This window comes from Lactuca sativa, chromosome 5, assembly GCF_002870075.4.
Source record: "Lactuca sativa cultivar Salinas chromosome 5, Lsat_Salinas_v11, whole genome shotgun sequence".
In the NCBI taxonomy this organism is placed as follows: Eukaryota; Viridiplantae; Streptophyta; class Magnoliopsida; order Asterales; family Asteraceae; genus Lactuca; species Lactuca sativa.
The window spans coordinates 51,828,362-51,846,911 of NC_056627.2; the positions used below are offsets into that span (position 1 = coordinate 51,828,362).

Sequence of the window (18,550 nt, forward strand, 5' to 3'; positions counted from 1 at the left end):
CTCCAAGCTCTATGATATATACTTGAACGGATTGCTTTTATAGGTAGTGTTCCAATAAAAGCATTTTATATAGTTTTCTGCCTAGGTATTTATTATTTATACGTCTATTGAACCTATTATAATATTTTTCTATGATTCCAAAAGAAACATCATCATGACAAACAACAATAATAACGAACCAAAGTTTTTTCAAACAGAATAAGAGGTAGGCAACCTCTATATGTGGAAATACTATTTTCATCGACGACATTTGACATAAAATAATATGAACCAATACCGGATGATTTCATGCATATTTAACGTCTGTCCACAATAAAAAAAACAACCATGTATGACTTAACTAAAAGAGGAACAACAAATTTTGGGATTTAATAATGAGTGATGTAATTTCGATGTAGTTTGTAATGTTGCAACAAATTTGTAATGTCACAACAAAAGTTTGCGAACCATTTGATAAAATGTTTGGCCGGGACTTAGTGTAGGGTGAGGAGACATCCAAATCCCATGTAACATGACATTGGGGGGTTGAATTCAATGAAGAAAGCTCACACTTGAATTGGAACACACACACCTAGGTTAGTTTGTTCGGACCTATAGTGGGAAGGTTGAATGTATATATATTCTTAATAATTCATTTGATAAAAATGCGAGCAGATACATGAGTAAATGAATTACATATATGATCGTGAAGTGTAGTTGCGCTTCAGAAAGTTAGGACTTGCTTTTATACGATGAAAGAATAGATTGAGAGACTCGGTTTAATAATAGTGTAAGGATCTTCAACTATATGATCTATTTAAACATATTTTTCATGTTTACAAATGAGTTGACGGGTTCAATTCTTAGAACACCCGATTCTCGAATATATAGAATGTGTTATATACTAATATGAAAATTCAATCTATTCAACATTTTCATATACCGAGTAAGTTTGGTTTTTCAAATCTTGTTTGTGTAGATTCATGGTTACACTAAAATTATGGTTTGGGGATTCTTTGTGATTTTAGTATGGCTAGATCATTTTAGTATAATTGGAATTTACAATATTATCAATATATTTCAAGTCTTGATTTTAGTCAAGTTAAAAGGTACGGAGTGCAAATTTGTATATAACAAGTTTGTTCTTGGTACGATCACATTGATAGAAATAGTGAGTATTAAAACTATCGATGATGATTATTTAATTTTATTAATAATCATTTAGAAAACAACATGAAAATAATGAGTATTAAAACTATTGATGATCATTTATTGCTAATAAATGATCGGTTATCAATAGAATTTGAACTCATATAAATAATCTAGTACATGATTTGTTATGACTCTCTTGATTTGAGATAGTTACTTGAAAGGTTATCATCTTAATTTAGATTTCATGATACCCAAACATAGGGTCGAAATCTTATATTCGGTTAGTGATTTACACGATCCTTTATGTAATCTAGGAAACCTCTCACCCTATATTCCTCCCAAACTCCAACAAACAAACACACACATGTGGATCCAATGTATACCCCGAAGTAGCCCGAGATGCCCCTTAACTTTTTTAATAACTAGTGTAACTTTTTTAGGAAAAATTCATTCTATCTAGTAGGGGTGAGCATGGGTCGGTTTGGATCGGTTTTGACCTAAAACCGAACCCAACCCAATAAAATCGGTTTTCAAAAATATAAAAACCGAACCATGAACCCAAACCGTCGGTTCGGTTTGTCGGTTTTCAATTTCTTCATGGGTCGGTTCCGGGTTTAAACCCGAACCCAATGATAATCCCAATTAAACTAATTTGAGGCTTGATAGAGGTTAATGATTCCTTATATCAAGGGTGAAACATGCGCAACTTTCATACACCCATCGATGTGGGATAGATCAAATTGCAAATTAAAATAGAAAACTTAGGGAAAACTTTGGCAAACAGCAAGATTCGAACCCTTGACATAATGTTCAAGGGGAAGGCGCTCAACCGCTGGGCCAAGAGTGTGTTTGTATATCTAATTCGCGCCTTAGATATATATATATTCTTATGATTACATATAAAAAAACATGGCACTCAACCATTGAGTCGGTTTCTCGGGTTGGGTGGGTCGGTTTCTAGGCAAAAACCGAAACCGAACCCGATTTTTCGGTTTTTAAAAATTTGAAACTCTAACTGTCGGTTTTGCTTCGGTTTCGGTTTTATCGATTTCGGTTTCGTCGGTTTTGATCGGTTTCCCGGTTTCTTGGTTCGGGTTTGCTCACCCCTACTATGTAGTGTATATATACTTAATATAAATATGTTTAGCGAAATAATAACAAAAGCTGTTGTTAGCTATGGCGTTATGACGTTTTTTTGGAGGTTACAAGGTTGGATTTTCTTCCTAACATTTCGTTTATTTTCGCAGCCATATAAAAGGATTTTATATATCATTATATTGATTTTATTTTGTTTATTGGTTTCTATCTTATATCCCTTCAACTTGTTTCTTATAATTGTAAAATTGTCCCACATTAGTCATAACATGAAACATAGCTCATATACATATCTTATATAAACATCACAAGTTTCTTAATTTTCAACATACTAAACTTTCGGATGAGTTTGAGTTTGAAAAACTGAGAAACCGAACCCATCGATTTAGGATACCTCTTTACTTTGACCTATATATATATATATATATATATATATATATATATATATATATATATATATATATATATATATGTGTGTGTGTGTGTGTGTGTGTGTGTCTCATGTTCATTAAGCCAATATTTCATAATATATTTGTATGTCTTTTTTGATCTCCACCGCAAACATTGAATATGAGTCCTTCGGAATAAACCAAGTTCATTCTGAGATATACTTAAACATATAAAGAAGAATATTTATTGGAACCAAATGTCTCTTACTAAAAGAGGTATATTAACTTGACGATGAATGTTCTTATTCATCCTCTCCTGTTCAACTCTTAGGGAGGAGGGAGTCGTTCCCTCCCAACCCACCGAACCCACCGCCACATTAATTTTTGTCTCTTTTTGAACCCATTCAATTAAAAAAAATATAAAACAATTAAGGTACAAGTTTTAAAACACATGATACAAGAGAAAATAAGAAAGAGAAAATAGAGAGAGATAATGAAGTGAGTTAGTGAAACCAATCAACCCACTCGTTGAAGCGAGAGTGGTACCGCCGATAACTCTATTACTAATTAAGATTTTACCTTTGATTGTTTTGTATTTTTTTTAATTGTGTGAGTTCAAAAAGATAGGATTTCCGTGTGTTGTGGGTTGGAAAAGATGAAGAAAATGAAAAAAGAAAAAATGATGTGACGGTGGGTTCAGTAGGTTGGGAGGGAATGACTCCTTCCTCCATTACAGCTTGGACATTAGGTCTTCCTCAAGTGTAAACCTTGAGAAGTAGTCCTGAATCCTATCTTGGATTTATTCATCCTGAAACGTTTCACAGTTTGATATATGTATTTGCTTTTAGTGAGTCCATGATTTTTTGACCTATCTCTGTATATCTTGATTCTCAATATATATGTCGTTTCTCTTAGATATTTTATATAGAAACATTTACACAACAAAAACTTGACAAAAAGCATACATTATATAGTACCCGTTAATAAATCTAACTAAGAAATATAATCCATAATTAAAGTGAGTTATCCTATTAAGAATCAATCCTTGGTGCACCCTAATTTACACTGGAAACGCTTTGTGTCGTTACCCTTAGTGCAAAGGGGTGGTTCTCATCTCATCGTCTTGTTTTTGTCTCTCTTTCCTTTTCAAATTTATTTCTTCTTTATACCTTCAAACTTCTTCCTTTCTCCTCCTTTTCTTTTCTTTTTTCCTTTTTCGAAATTTCTATAATAGTAAATATTACACCCGTGATAGTGTTTGTGGTGGGAGGTGGTTCAGAATTGTTTTGCAAGTCGATTACCCCATCATGTATTTGCTATGAACACGTCTTATCATTGAAACATCAATTATTGTTTCACTTTCATTGATATTGATTTATATCCAAATTAAAACTCAAAGTATTCAATTATTATTCTTTTTGTCTCTAATTTCAGAGGCAAAGTTTGAAATAATATGTGCTACAAATTTTGTTTAAAGAGAGAATCTTTTGTTTATTGGTATTTCCACATTAGTATGTGTACCTTCGATTTGTTCCCGTTTTTGGAAAGTTGGGTTTATGCAATAAAGAAGCGATAGGGTTATGTTTTACACAAATATTAGTTGACCTTTTTAAAAGTCAAACAAAGTGAATCTTTTTATCTTGAAGTTTTCTTTCATGCTATGTTTTTCGTTTTAATGTATTTCCATTGAACTCTTCATCATTAATACTCTTCATTTATAAATAATAGATTACCAGAAATAAATAGATATACAACCATTTTTAAATTTTAATATTTGTTAAACAAACATAAAAAAAATGTAACTTTTACAATATGCAGATATGCATATATGCACACTTTAATATGCACCTGCATATTTTTCAATTAAAACATCACCGATGTATTTTTATGCAAACATCTTGAGAATTCGTAAAAAAGTAACCTTTTTAACGTACACATATGTATATTAAACAAAATACATTTTTTGGCTTGCATTTGTGTACAATTTGGTGTTTTGATTATAAATTTTAAGAAAAAAAATCTGAGAAAACCAAAGTTCATCATTTGGTGGTTTTTTTATTTTCACCTATTTCGTTTTTTGGCCATATTTTTTTTTCTTTGAATTTTTTTTTAAGAAACCAAAGTTTCTAAAATTTAATTATCTATAAAATGAGCACAATCATGAAAATTTGAAAATTTGAAAAGAATATTTATTTATTTATTTTAATAAAAAACCTAGAAATTTTTTTTTTTTTCTAAAAAATCATAACAATTTAATAGATATTTTTACTCAATATACTAGTGAGTTTGTAAAATAAATATTTCAAAAATAAGTTTTTGAATTATTTATTTCTAATTTTAAGAATATTAGGCTTTTTTTTTAAAAAATGTTGAAGATAATATGATTTAAACTATGATGATTCAAATCCAAAAAAAAACTTTTGATTCTAACTTGTTTATGATCTAAAAATATTTAGACTCGAATATTTTATAATCCTTAATTATATCTTTTATGATTCAAAATTAAATGATTCAAAATATACAATGACTCATAATTTTTCTGAACGAAAGCCTTATTTAATTGAATATGTTATTGATCTAAAATAATATGATTAAAAAATGATTTGATTTAAAATACTACGATTCAAAATAATTTGATTCAAAATTTTATGATCCAAGAATAATATGATTAAAAAAAATTAAGAACAGAAAGTATTATGATCTTTAATATTATTGTTATTTAAGATTTTATAACTGTTAAACTTAAAAACTCAAACCAATATTTAGTTTAAAAAATATAAAATATCAAAAAATAAAAATAAAATAAACAAAAACACTAGTATCTTCAAGTATGCAGTAAACATATTAAAAAAAAATAAAAAATGAAACAAAGAAAAATATATATTTAAAAAAAATAAAAAAAACATTAAAACCGTGCATACATATATGTTTAAACGAAGGTATTCGTGCTTGGTTGAGGGCTCAAGATAAGCCTCATGAAAACCTTATATTTCCTAACTTATAATTTATTCTATTTTATAGAGCAACTCGACGAGTTGGGGCTCCCAAACTCGCCGAGTAGAGATCATAAGGGCCGCGTATTTTAAGTGACCTACTCGACGAGTTGGGAGGACTCAACTCGACAAGTAGGCTGACAGACGTGAAACCTTAATTTTCGGGGTTTGCACCCTATTTAAACACCTTAACCCCAAGGTGTTGGCCTAATTTCCAGCCTCAAAGTCCGTAACCCTAGATCTCGAAACCCTAAAGCTATTGTGAGTGTTTGTGAGCCATTTTAAATGTTTTAGTGTGTGTGCTTAAAGCCATTGGAAGAAGGAAAAGCTTGAGGACACAATAATGAGTTGATAGATCCAGAATCCTTGCCTCATCCACGACATTTTGCTGGTATAAAGCTTGAACCTTGCCTTGTAGTTGAGTAGATTTCCTTTTTTGGGGTTATTTTGCTTGGTTTTGTCTAAATATCACGGTCCTTGGGAATGGGACGTCCCAAATGGGTTAACACTTCAGATCTAAGGTCTTGAGGGGTTTTCATGGCATAAAGATGCAAACTTTATGGCCATGGAAGTCCCATGCAACCTTTAGACCATCATTTTGGCCTTTTGGAGCTTCTAATGGCCATGCATGTAGAGAAGGCTGGGACTTTACATGATCTTCTTGTCCCTAGAGTCCAGATCCAAGACCTCATGGTCTACCTTGTAGTTTTGGTGGTGTTTGGATTAAGACTTTGGCCTTTTTGGGTTAGGGTTTGAGCTTAATCCCTTTAGGAAACGTATTAATGGGTAAATTTGGAAACTTTACCCTTTTAGAGGCATTTCCAGTCTAGGTCTAGAGTATAGGGTGTAGATCTGAAGAGTAAGGGATTAATGCATTAAGAAGGGCTAACAGACTGAAGAACTCGACGAGTTGGGTTGAAGTGTCCCGATTATGTTAAAAAGGAAGAACTCGGCGAGTTGTAGGAAAACTCGATGAGTTGGATCGCGATTTCACAATTTTGTGATTCATGGGAACTCGGCGAGTTGAAGGGCAAACTCAACCAGTTGAGTCAACTCGGAGCATTGACTTTGACTTTGACCTATACTTGACTTTGACTATAGTTGACCCTAAAGAGTTATGAGTATGAAGTGACATCTAAGGGGTTGTTTTGGTTTAGGGATTGAGTAGAGCTGATTTCAGGATAGAGACGTTTCAACTATCATCTAACATTTAAGGTGAGTTTCCTCCTGGATTAAACGGGTCAAAGGCACCAATGCTGACCTGTGTATATTATGTGTGCTGATTAGTAGCTAAGTGTGGGCAGGGCCCGTATCTTAGCATTACTTGAGTATGGATATGGAATGGATTGGTAGGTTTTGGTTATACTTGTTGTCTGTATGATACTTGTATGAGTCTCTTAGTTAACTGAGTGTGGGCAGGGACCGTATCTCCTAGTTAGTTGAGTGTGGGCTCTCACTATTAGCTGAGTGTGGGTGGGGTCCGTATCTCCTAGTTAGCTGAGTGTGGACATGGCCCATATCTCACTAAGTACCGGCGGGCCCGTAGCTCCTAGTTAGCTGAGTGTGGGCGGGGCCCGTATCTCACTAAGTATGGGCGGGGCCCTTATCTCATACGGAGGGGCCCGTTATCCTAGTGTGGGCATGGCCCATATCTCCTTGAGTGTGGATGGGGCCCGTATCTCCTAGATGCATGTTATGTGTATGGTATGTGGTAGTTTGGGAGAAATTCACTAAGCTTCGTGCTTATGGTTTTCAGTTTTGGTTTCAGGTACTTCCAGTAGCAAAAGGAAGAGCTCGGGATGACTGTATTGAACACACCATGATGCTTAGCTTGAGATGTTTTCTTTGATATATTTGACACATGTTTTGATATAAATATATCGTTTATGATGTTTTGAGATACTATGACTTATGTTTTAATGAGATGAATTAATAACTATGGTTTATTTATGATTTAAAAATGAAATTTTGGGACCATATTTTATGAGTGTTACACCTGAGGAGGTTCAACCCATGGCAATGCTCTTTAATGGAACTTTAGCTTTAGCTGGCCGTGACTAAGAAACCACCGGTTTTCCTTGTTGGGTTGAAAATGTCCGACTTATGAATTTATTTGGTAAATTACTAGGGGCTCATGTAGCCCATGCCAAATTAATCATATTATAGGCCAGAGCAATGAATCTATTTGAAGTGGCTCATTTCATACCAAAGAAGCCTATGTATGAACAAGGATTAATTTTAGTTCCCCACCTAGCTTCTCTAGGTTGGTGGGTGGGTCCTGGTAGGGAGTTATATATACTTTTCCATACTTTATATCTGGAGTACTTCATTTAATTTCATATGTAGTATTAGGCTGTGGCGGTATTTATCATGCACTTAAAGAATCTTTTCCATTCTTCAGTGATGTATGGAGAGATAGAAATAAAATGACCACAATTTTAGGTATTCCCTGTAACGCCCGTAGATCCGGGCTAGTCAATTTAGAGACGATAAGAATCAAAAATGATTTTTGATGGAAGAATTATTTAAAAAGGATTACTCTGATTTTATAACAAAGCATAAACAAATCGGTATTTTCTGGCGGTGAAATTGGGGATGTCACAGTTGGTATCAGAGCATTAGTTTAAGCGAACTAGGAATTTGTAGGATTTCAAGACTTAAACTTAGAATGATAAGCGATGATTGTGAGATGAGTGTCTACCATATTTTAGACACGGGCACTAGTATATTTTAGGAAAGATGCCTAAAATGATTTTATGTGCTAAATGCTATATGTTTGCCTTATATGCTATTGTTTGTTCGGATCTATGGTCTGTTGCCGACCGGATTTGGAAACCTTATGTGTTTAGGATTCTAAGCGTACGATTACAATATTAGGGCTAGCATGTAAACGTTTCGGAGTGATAAGGATGATATATGTATCTATCGTGAATGAGGATCTAAATTCACCTTATTCGGTGTATAGATCAAGAATGGCAAGAACTAGAAGCGGAGTTGGAAATGCAAATGAGAACAGGAATCAACCACCAGTGATTGAGCAAATACCTGTTGTAGCTACAACACCTGAGCCAACGACGATGGCTGGTGTACAAGCAATGATGCAGACAATGTTAGATCGTCAAATGGAGGAGACCAGGCGGTTGCTTCGACAGAATCGTGAAGAACTGTCAATTCAAGTGGAAGAGCCTGAAGTAAATGGAGGGCATTCGGAAGGAGGGAACTATAGTGGGACCGTTGGTCAAGCCAACCCACCAATAGTTCGCCGAAGCAACCAGGATGGAGGAAATGATGGACGTGGATGCAAGTACAAGGATTTCATGGCATCCAAAACACCATGTCTTTCTGGGAGCCCGACACCGTTGCAAGTCATGGACTGGATCTCCGAGATGGAGACAATGTTTGAAAGTTGCGAGTGTAGCAACAGACAGAAGACCGCTCTTGCAATTCCTCTGTTAAAATCTGGAGTACTGAGCTGGTGGAAGTTACTAGCCGGTTCGATGCCCAAGGGGGAAGCTAGTAAGATGCCTTGGGAAGAGTTCGTGGTGCAACTGAAAATGCAATACTGCTCTGAGCAGGATCTTCTGGAAATTAACAATGAGTTCCAGAATCTGAAGAAGGGAAAATTGAGCATAACTGAATACGCTACAAGCTTTACGGAGAAGATGAAGCTTATTCCATACCTAATTCCGATTGAACTTTCCAAGGTCAACAAGTTTGCTAATGGATTACCAGCGGACTTTGGTCCGATAGTCAAGCAAGCAACCACTCTGAAAGCCACCATCTGGGCAGCCAAAAATGTTGAGACCCAAATAAAAGAAAAGGGTCTGGAGAGAGCTGAAGTTGGAGGGAAAAGGAAACATGATGGATCTTCAATTATCGAAAAAGAAACCAAACTCTCAAAATCAGGAGGAAGAGATGAAACCAAGTGGTGTGAAAAGTGCAAGAAGAAGCACTTCGGAAGATACGATAGAGAAGTGACCTGCTATAAGTGTGGTAGGACCAGTCACTATTCCAGAGATTGTACGTTCAACAATAGGAAGTGTTACGAATGTGGAGATGGTGGTCATATTTCGAAGAACTGCACAAATAAAGATAAAGCTGCAAAGAAAAACGTACCACCACAACCAAGGGCATTCCACATGATCCTTGACGAAGCGAATCAAGGATGAGGATTTTATATCCAAGGATCAAGTTATGAAGTAGTAGTGCGAATAGTAACTTATGGTGTAACCTATTAGAGGCATAGTATAGGGTGAACTTGAACTTTTGTGTAATAGTTTCAAGATTTAATATAAACCTTGGTTTTGTTATCTGATGTGATTGTGTGATTATGTATGGTGACTTGGTTGATCGAGGGACAATACTTGGGACAAGTATGAGTAGGTGTGAATAGTAGTAGAGATCTATACTACTGGAAGCACAGGACTCACGCTTGGATCAGGGAAAGTCGCAAGGTTACCAAGAAACTAGTAATTGATTCCGTTTTATTCATGTATGTCATTACCATTGTTTCGGTAATGACTAGTAAGAGGGTTGTTATTCTGACCCTAGCGGTCATGACAAATTGAGTCCTACTGCAATGAGTTTGTTACGTGGTTCTGAGAACCGAGTTTGATGTAGCATCTGACTTAAGTCAGAAGATTGAAATCAATGCGATCGATAGCATCACGCTCGTTGTTAAAGAAGTTAGTAGCTAGAAATGCTACATGCTAAAATGTGATTATATCACATTAGAATATGAAGGAAGGTATAATCCATTCTAGAATTTGACTCTAAGAGACTTGAGTCTAAGCGTTGCATCATACGATGAGAGGTCATTAGAACATGACCCATCGGTCTGTTACAATAGATAAAGGAAAGTATTTATCCTAAGAAGAAGAAGGAGTCCAAAATGAGGACTTATTATGTAACTTGAAGGTTATGATTGAAAGTCCAACATAGTACGAAAAGCAGATGCAAGATTGAGCATCGTCTGCAGTCAAGAAGCCCTAGAGTTAGATACTCTTTCGAAGAAACATAGAAGTTACGGTTATTACCTAGGATGAAGAGATAGCGTATGGAATCATAATACAAGTCCTATTTCGTTGATGATTCCGGGACTTAATCATCCTAAGGGGGAGATAATTGTAACGCCCGTAGATCCGGGCTAGTCAATTTAGAGACGATAAACATCAAAAATGACTTTTGATGGAGGAATTATTTAGAAGGATTAATCTTAACTAAGTTATAGTATATGTTACAAGGATTCCGTACATATAAAGAACGCCGAAATCCGAGTTATAACGAAGAAGTTATGACCTGTCAAAGTTTCGCGAAAGAACCGACATGACACATCGCGACATAAATAGTGAATTTACGTTAGAGCAATATTTAGCCAAAACAATCTAAATGAGAATTGAAGATCTCATCGATAATAATGCAACGACAGAAAGACAGACGAAAACGGACGTCAGACGAAGGAGTTATGAGTTTATAACGGAGTTTTCCTGTCCTGGCCTACTAAAAATAATATAAAAAAATAAGTTCAAAATTAGCCGACAAAGTTTAAATGAAAGTTGTAGATCTTATTTTTACCTACATGTTGATATAAAGAACGTCGAAAACGGAGTTCATATGCGAAAGTTATGGATTTCTGAAGTTCGGGGCGCGAAACCTAAAGCTGTGTCAGTGACCACGACGTGGCATGACTTCTGACGCCTTCTGAAGCATGACATAGCAAGTGGACGATGACGCATGCAATTACGTTCAAGCCTACGACGTGGAAACAGTGCCCACGACGTGGAAAATGAGAAATTTGCCCTATAAATAGAAATCAAGGGCCAACTGAGTTTGGTTGCTCAGTCTCTCATCTCTCACCTGTATTGCATCGATTTACGTGCAAAGAAATACCTTCAAAGCCCTGATATCAATCCCGAGACCCGAAGCAAGTCCCTTAGCCCGAAGATCCCAAGAAGAAAAGAGTTTCCGAGCCGAAGCTCTGTCCGCAAGAAACCCAGTGTGTGAAGATATCCCGGTTTCACCGTAGAGTTACTACTCTTAGAGCCGTAGTGCTGTACGATCATCTTCTGATCAAGTGAGTATGTGGTTACTTTCTTCTAACACATAAATATAAAGTATTAGCCATGAAATACGTGCTATGTGTTATATATTATTTGTCTATTTGAGATGGGCTTGGAATTGATGTTTTTATACGGGTGTTAAATGATTTAAACTGTATATGTAATTTATATCTACAAATATGTTGGGTAGAACATGGGTAGATGAAATAGTTGACGTGTGTTGAAATAATGTGATAAGAGATAGGTGAGGATATAATGGTGATGATAATTAGGTGATGATGGATAGACAAATACTATATAACACATAGCACGTATTTCATGGCTAATACTTTATATTTATGTGTTAGAAGAAAGTAACCACACACTCACTTGATCAGAAGATGGTCGGAAAACACTACGGCTCTAAGAGTAGTAACTCTTTGGTGAAACCGGGATATCTTCACACACCGGATTTCTCGCGGACAGAGCTTCAGCTCGGAAACTCTTTTCTTCTCAGGATCTTCGGGCTTTGGGACTTGTTTCGGGTCTCGGGGTTGATACCGAGGCTTCAGGGGTATTTCTTTGCACGTAAATCGATGCAATACAGGTGAGAGATGAGAGAATGAGCAACCAAACTCGGCTGGCCCTTGATTTCTATTTATAGGGCAAATTTCTCATTTTCCACGTCGTGGGCACTGTCTCCACGTCATGGGCTTGAACAACATTGCATGCGTCATCGTCCACTTGCTCTTTTAGGCTTCAGAAGGCGTCAGAAGTCATGCCACGTCGTGGGCACTATTTCCACGTCGTGGTCACTGACACAACTTTGGGTTTCGCGCCCCAAACTTCAGAAATTCATAACTTTCGCATACGAACTCCGTTTTCGACGTTCTTTATACCGACACGTAGGTAAAAACAAGATCTACAACTTTCATTTAGACTCCATCGGCTAATTTTGACTTTATTTTTATTATATTATTTTTAGTAGGTCGAGACAGAAAAACTCCGTTATAAACTCATAACTCCTTTGTCTGACGTCCGTTTTCATCTGTCTTTCCGTCGTGAAATTGACTTTTTGACCCTTATTATGATTTACGAGACGATAAGCATCAAAAATGAATTTTTGATGGAAGAATTATTTAAAAAGGATTACTCTGATTTTAAAACAAAGCATAAAAAAAACAATATTTTCTGACCGTGAATTGGGGATGTAACATTATCTAAGGTGCTGTTTGTTTTTTTGAAGCCAAAATGGCTGCAGTCTACGGATCACATCTGCAAGCCTCTGCGGCAGAAGAGGTGGACCAAATGTCTGCAGTTTGCAATAAAAAAACTGTTTGTTTTTAACGTCTGCAGCTATAGAAATAAATTGATTTTTCAAACTTAATTTCAGGTCATAACATCAAAAATGCATTTTCAGCAAAAAAAAAAGAAAGAAAAAAATTGCACAGTGGTCCATGTTTTTTTTTGTTTAGGTTAAAATGAGGTCTGAAGACCTTTGAAGACAGTGGCCCGTGTCTGCGCCAGGAAGACCTCGCGTATACGTTTTTTGATCTGCGACTTCCAAAAAACAAACACTCTGCGAGGGCATATGTCTGCGTGACACAGACAAAAGTGGTTGCGCAGATCTTTAGAAAAAAAACAAATAGCCCTTTACTCTTGTTAGGTATTGGTGCTTTTCTTCTAGTATTCAAGGCTTTATATCTGTCTTTTCTTTCATTAATTATTGCTTTGTTTGGTTCAATAATACGGCTTATCCTAGTGACTATTACAGACCAACTGGATTAGAAGCTTCTCAAGCTCAAGCATTTACCTTTCTAGATAGAGACCAACATGTTGGAGCTAACGTTGGATCTGCTCAAGGTCCTACTGGTTTAGGTAAATATTTAATGAGTTCCTTGACTAGAGAAGTCATTTTTTAAGGAGAAACTACGTGTTTTTGGGATATGTGTGCTCCTTGGGTAAAAACCCTAAGAGGTCTAAATGGGTTGGACATAAGTCAGCTGAAAAAAGACATACAACCTTGGCAAGAACGTTGTTCCACAGAATATCTGACCCATGCTCCATTAGGTTCTTTAAATTTCATGGCTGGTGTAGCTACCGATATCAATGCAGTCAATTATGTCTCTCCTAGAAGTTGGTTAGCTACTTCTCATTTTGTTATAGGATTCTTCTTCTTTGTAGGGGATTTGTGGCACATAGGAAGAGCTCGTGTAGCTGCAACATGATTTGAAAAAGGAATTAATCATGATTTTGAACCTGTTCTTTCCATGACCCTCTTAATTGAGATAGGAGATCAAAGACTTGAACTAGGAGTCACTTCGGTTCCTTCATACATATAGGGATCATGTCATAACAAATATTCTTCTTTTAACTCATTTATATTTAATCCATTTTTCTGGCTTGACTAGGTGGGATAGCCGAGCTACTCTCCTTCTTTATAATAATGAAGCAATTCGGTCAAAACCAATCCAATAAATAAATAATTTATTTAACAAGAAAAAGTAGAGAAATAGATAGATATATAGATAGATAGATATATAGATAGATAGATAGATAGATAGATAGATAGATAGATAGATAGATAGAGAGAGAGAGAGATAGAGATAGAGATAGAGATAGAGATAGAGATAGAGATAGATAGAGAGAGAGAGAGAGAGAGAGAGAGGGATTCAAACCCTCGATAGTAAACTATATCGATTTTCAAGATTGGAGCTTTCAACCACTCAACCATCTCTTCGAACATGGCCATATGAGTGGATACTGCCACTATCAAAGATCTCAGGTGTGATGGTCAATCTATCTATCACGATATATGGATAGATATATGTTCCAACATGCCCATTTGTAAAATAAAAAAACCAAATTCCATTCTCCCTGACTCCATGTACGAATAAAATGAAAAAAAAATAAAAAATGTTAAAACCGAACATATATTTGTTTATTTTTTTAAATTAAAAAAAATAAAAATAAACAAAAATAAATAATGAAACCCACTTAAATGAAGTTCGATACACAGTTTACACACGTGATCGAATCATCGAGTCCGTATTAGTTACCATGGACGTGAGTCGCATGCGAACACACCACGACCAAGTATTTGGGTTTGACGATTGTGCCCTTGACAAAATGGGTGGTGGAGAATTGTCCTCGTAGTCCTCACCATTTTTGAGTCATCATAAAAAACGGACCCCTATATATATATATATATATATATATATATATATATATATATATATATATATATATATATATATATATATAGAGAGAGAGAGAGAGAGAGAGAGGGAGAGAGGTAGGCAAGTTCAATTGAGAAAATACAAAAAGACTGAATTTGGGGAATCATTCTCAGCCAATCATTTAACTAACATGTAAACCTTAAAAAGTTGCAGATCATTTTTTCACTAAGGGTATATATGTAAATTAGCAACTTTTTAGATCTCCTTCTTTCTTATTCATATTCAGTTTCCCATTTCCTCAAATGTTGAATATCAATCCGATTGTTCTTTCTTCATTTTCAATTGGAATTCGTTTATCTTTATCTCATTTGAATTGGATATATCAGAATTCAGTATCAAGATTCTTTCTTTATATAATTCGTTAGCAATTACACGTATTCATTGAATTTGCGTCGTTTATCCATTTTTCATGAAGTTTTAGATATGTATTTGATGAATACCTGGGCTCACGAGTTGTCGTCAGTATTGCAATTGCTTCATCGGATATTTGTTGTAAAGTTTGAGATAAGTATTGCAATTGCATCATCCGATTGCAGCTGATTTAATTTTCAAGCAGACCGTTTGTACGCTCTGAAGTGTGACAGATTCGAAATTGATTAGGTTTTATATTTACGATTTTTTTGTGATTTTTGTTTTAATTTTGAATCTATATTAATGTTTTTGTTGTCTTTCAGTTACTATTTTATTTTATCATGATTTCCATCGATATTAAGATTAGTGTTGTTGTTTATTATAGTTCAATTGATTTACTATGTCAAATTCAAATGTTATTGATGTCGATTTCTATTCTTCAACGCGTGAGAATGAAGAAGAAGATGTTGAGAACTCATTTATTGAAGGTATCACTAATTGAATTCTTATGTTATTTTTAATCTGGTGATGATGATGTATTTACATTTGAATCTGTAAACCTGAATAAATTATTGTCTTATTCATATATGAATAAAAGTGTGATAATTGTAATTTTGAATTTATTATTATTTATGTTTTATTCATATATGAATAAATATTGTTTTTATTTTATATTTTTATTGAATCATATGAATTTAATGTATTCATATATGAATGTTTTATTCTTGCATTAATAATTTTTTTTTCATATGTGGATAAAGAGTGCCTTTGTGTTTATTATTAATTATAATAAAGTGTCACTAGATTGATTTAGATTTTATAACTTTTTATCAGGTGAATCTTCTAGTTCAGTAGATGATGCGCAAAATTGTAGTAATGTAATCGGAGAACATGTCTATAAGCCAGATGTACTTGTTCAACTTATTCCATTTGAAGGTTTAATCTTCAAATCGTTAAAGTTGGCTATAAAAATGTATTCTGAGTATGTTGAAATTGGTGGTTTTGATGTGAGACTGAGCACACAAATAAGGGTTGATAACAAGATTATAAAGAAGAAATATGCTATATGCAATCGTGGTGGAAAACAGAAAAAAATATTCTGATACATTGGGTAAAAGTAGTGTTAGAAGGAAAAGAAATTCAAATTCAAGAGTTGTTGGTTGTCAAACAAATATTATATTTGAATTTGTGTATGAAACTCCGAGATTATATAGTTTTTCAGTTTGATGAACTTCACAACCATCCCCTTGAGAAGACGAATGATTTAAAAAAAGCAAGGCAAATATCATATTCAGAAAAATAGTTTATAGAGCATGCTTCAACATAAAAAATAAGCCCAACTATGACTCATATGTTGAGGGAAAGTTTGAGAGGTGGGTATGAGTTTGTAAAGCCCAAAGTAGTTGACTATAAAAATTTAAAGAGAAATATCAACTTGGTTATAGGTTATAAAGATGCCCAGTTGATAGTAAATACAATAAATGAATGTCGAGCTTACTATCTAAATTACTCATTTGAGTTTAATTGTCAATATGATGTTTTGGGCTGATGAAATGGAAAATGCATATTATGTTGAATTTGGTGATGTTATTTTGTTTGATGCAATTTTATGAACAAACAAGTATGTTATTCTATCTAGTTTTTTATAGGTTATTCATATTTGCATATTTTAACGTTATGTTTAATATTCACTCGTAAATATTGAAATTATTTTAATATTATTATATATTCATGTATTATTATTATTATTATTACTATAATATATCGTAACTCTATTCATACATGAATATTTTTATATTTACTTATGAATACATCAAAAATTTACTTTAATGAACAATATTTTTATATGTTATAGGTATCAAATGGTTTTTGTTCCATTTATTATTATTGTCTGCCATAAAAAAATAGTTACCGTTGAAGCGGGGTTGCTAACCAATGAAAGTATTGAGCCCTACTCTTGGTTGTTTAAAGCGTTTCTTAAAACTCATGAGAAAGAACCAACACTAGTTTTAACTGTCCAAGATGCGACAATAAAACAAGTTATTGAGAATGTGTTTCATGATTAAAAGCACCGATTATGTGTGTGGCATGTAATGAAGAAGTTGAAAACAATGTATTATTTTAATATATTTCAAATATGTTACATAATATTAGTTATACATACATGAATATAGTAATTTTTTCAAATATTAGTATATTTATTTATGAATACTTATTATTATTTTACTTATTAATATTTATTCATAAATAAATATAGAAGTTTGTTTTATTTTTATTTTTATACTGATATCAGATGATTTATTTATGAACACTGATAAGTTACAAACTAACTCACTTGAAGATCGATTAGATCTATAAAACAGGTAAAGAAAGAAATAAACAAACAACAAGAACACTCGAATGAATCAAACGTGTCGAATGATTTATAAACTATCCTCAGAAGAGCTCGATAAAGAACATCAACTGTAGAGGATTAAAGGGATTACAAGAACGATAAAGAAATCTGCAAAGCTATCGTAATTCTGTAAATCGTATTCTAGATCATTAACCTAATATGCATGCAAACACATTATTATATAGTAAACTCTACAAGCTCACGGTTGGACAGGCCCAAACTGGAGTGCAAAACTGGACTATAAACCGAGCCCAATGACGCAACACAAAATAATTCCTACGCTACCCAACAATCTCCCCCTTTGCGTCAATTGGAGCGAGACCATTACTTCTTGCTTGGGCCAGCAGCAGCAGGAACCTTCTTCTTTACAGTCTGAAACAGACGAGAGATAAGAGCAAGTATCGTTTGTCTGAATCGGATGTACCACTGAATCATATCGTTAAAGTATTTGATATCATCCGCTGTATTCTCTTTACACCGATGGATGATCTCCAGCACATGCTCTAGACAAGCAGTGGTATAAAGATGTTTATCCGCTAAGGCAAAGAGACATTTCTGTCCTTCATCCCTAGTGAACATGACCGAATTATGCCTTGGGTCAATCTTTCTCATCTTCATCTGGTTCAGATCACTGGCCGAGCCAACAGGAGAGATCTTCGGTTTCTTCTTGAAGATAGTAGCAATCTCCTGATCCATCAGTGCTACCTCCATGATGTAGCATACCAACATCCTTTTGAGATGGTCTATGATCGGACCATATTCAGCTTCATTCGTCAAGAGGATGTTGTGCAAAACGATCCAGTCATGGGGGTTGAGGTTCGGTAGATCTGCTAAAGATATAAGATGTTCAGTTTTTGCAGACCCTCGGATCACCCTGAACTGAACGTTGATGAATCTACCTTCGGTATATGGCTTCAAA

At 34.5% G+C, this 18,550-nt stretch overlaps 1 pseudogene; it reads left to right on the forward strand.

Moving 5' to 3' along the window:
• Positions 1-12,897: 12,897 nt before the first annotated feature.
• Positions 12,898-13,988, forward strand: LOC122197866 (photosystem II CP43 reaction center protein-like; annotated as a pseudogene).
• The last annotated feature ends 4,562 nt before the right edge of the window (positions 13,989-18,550 follow it).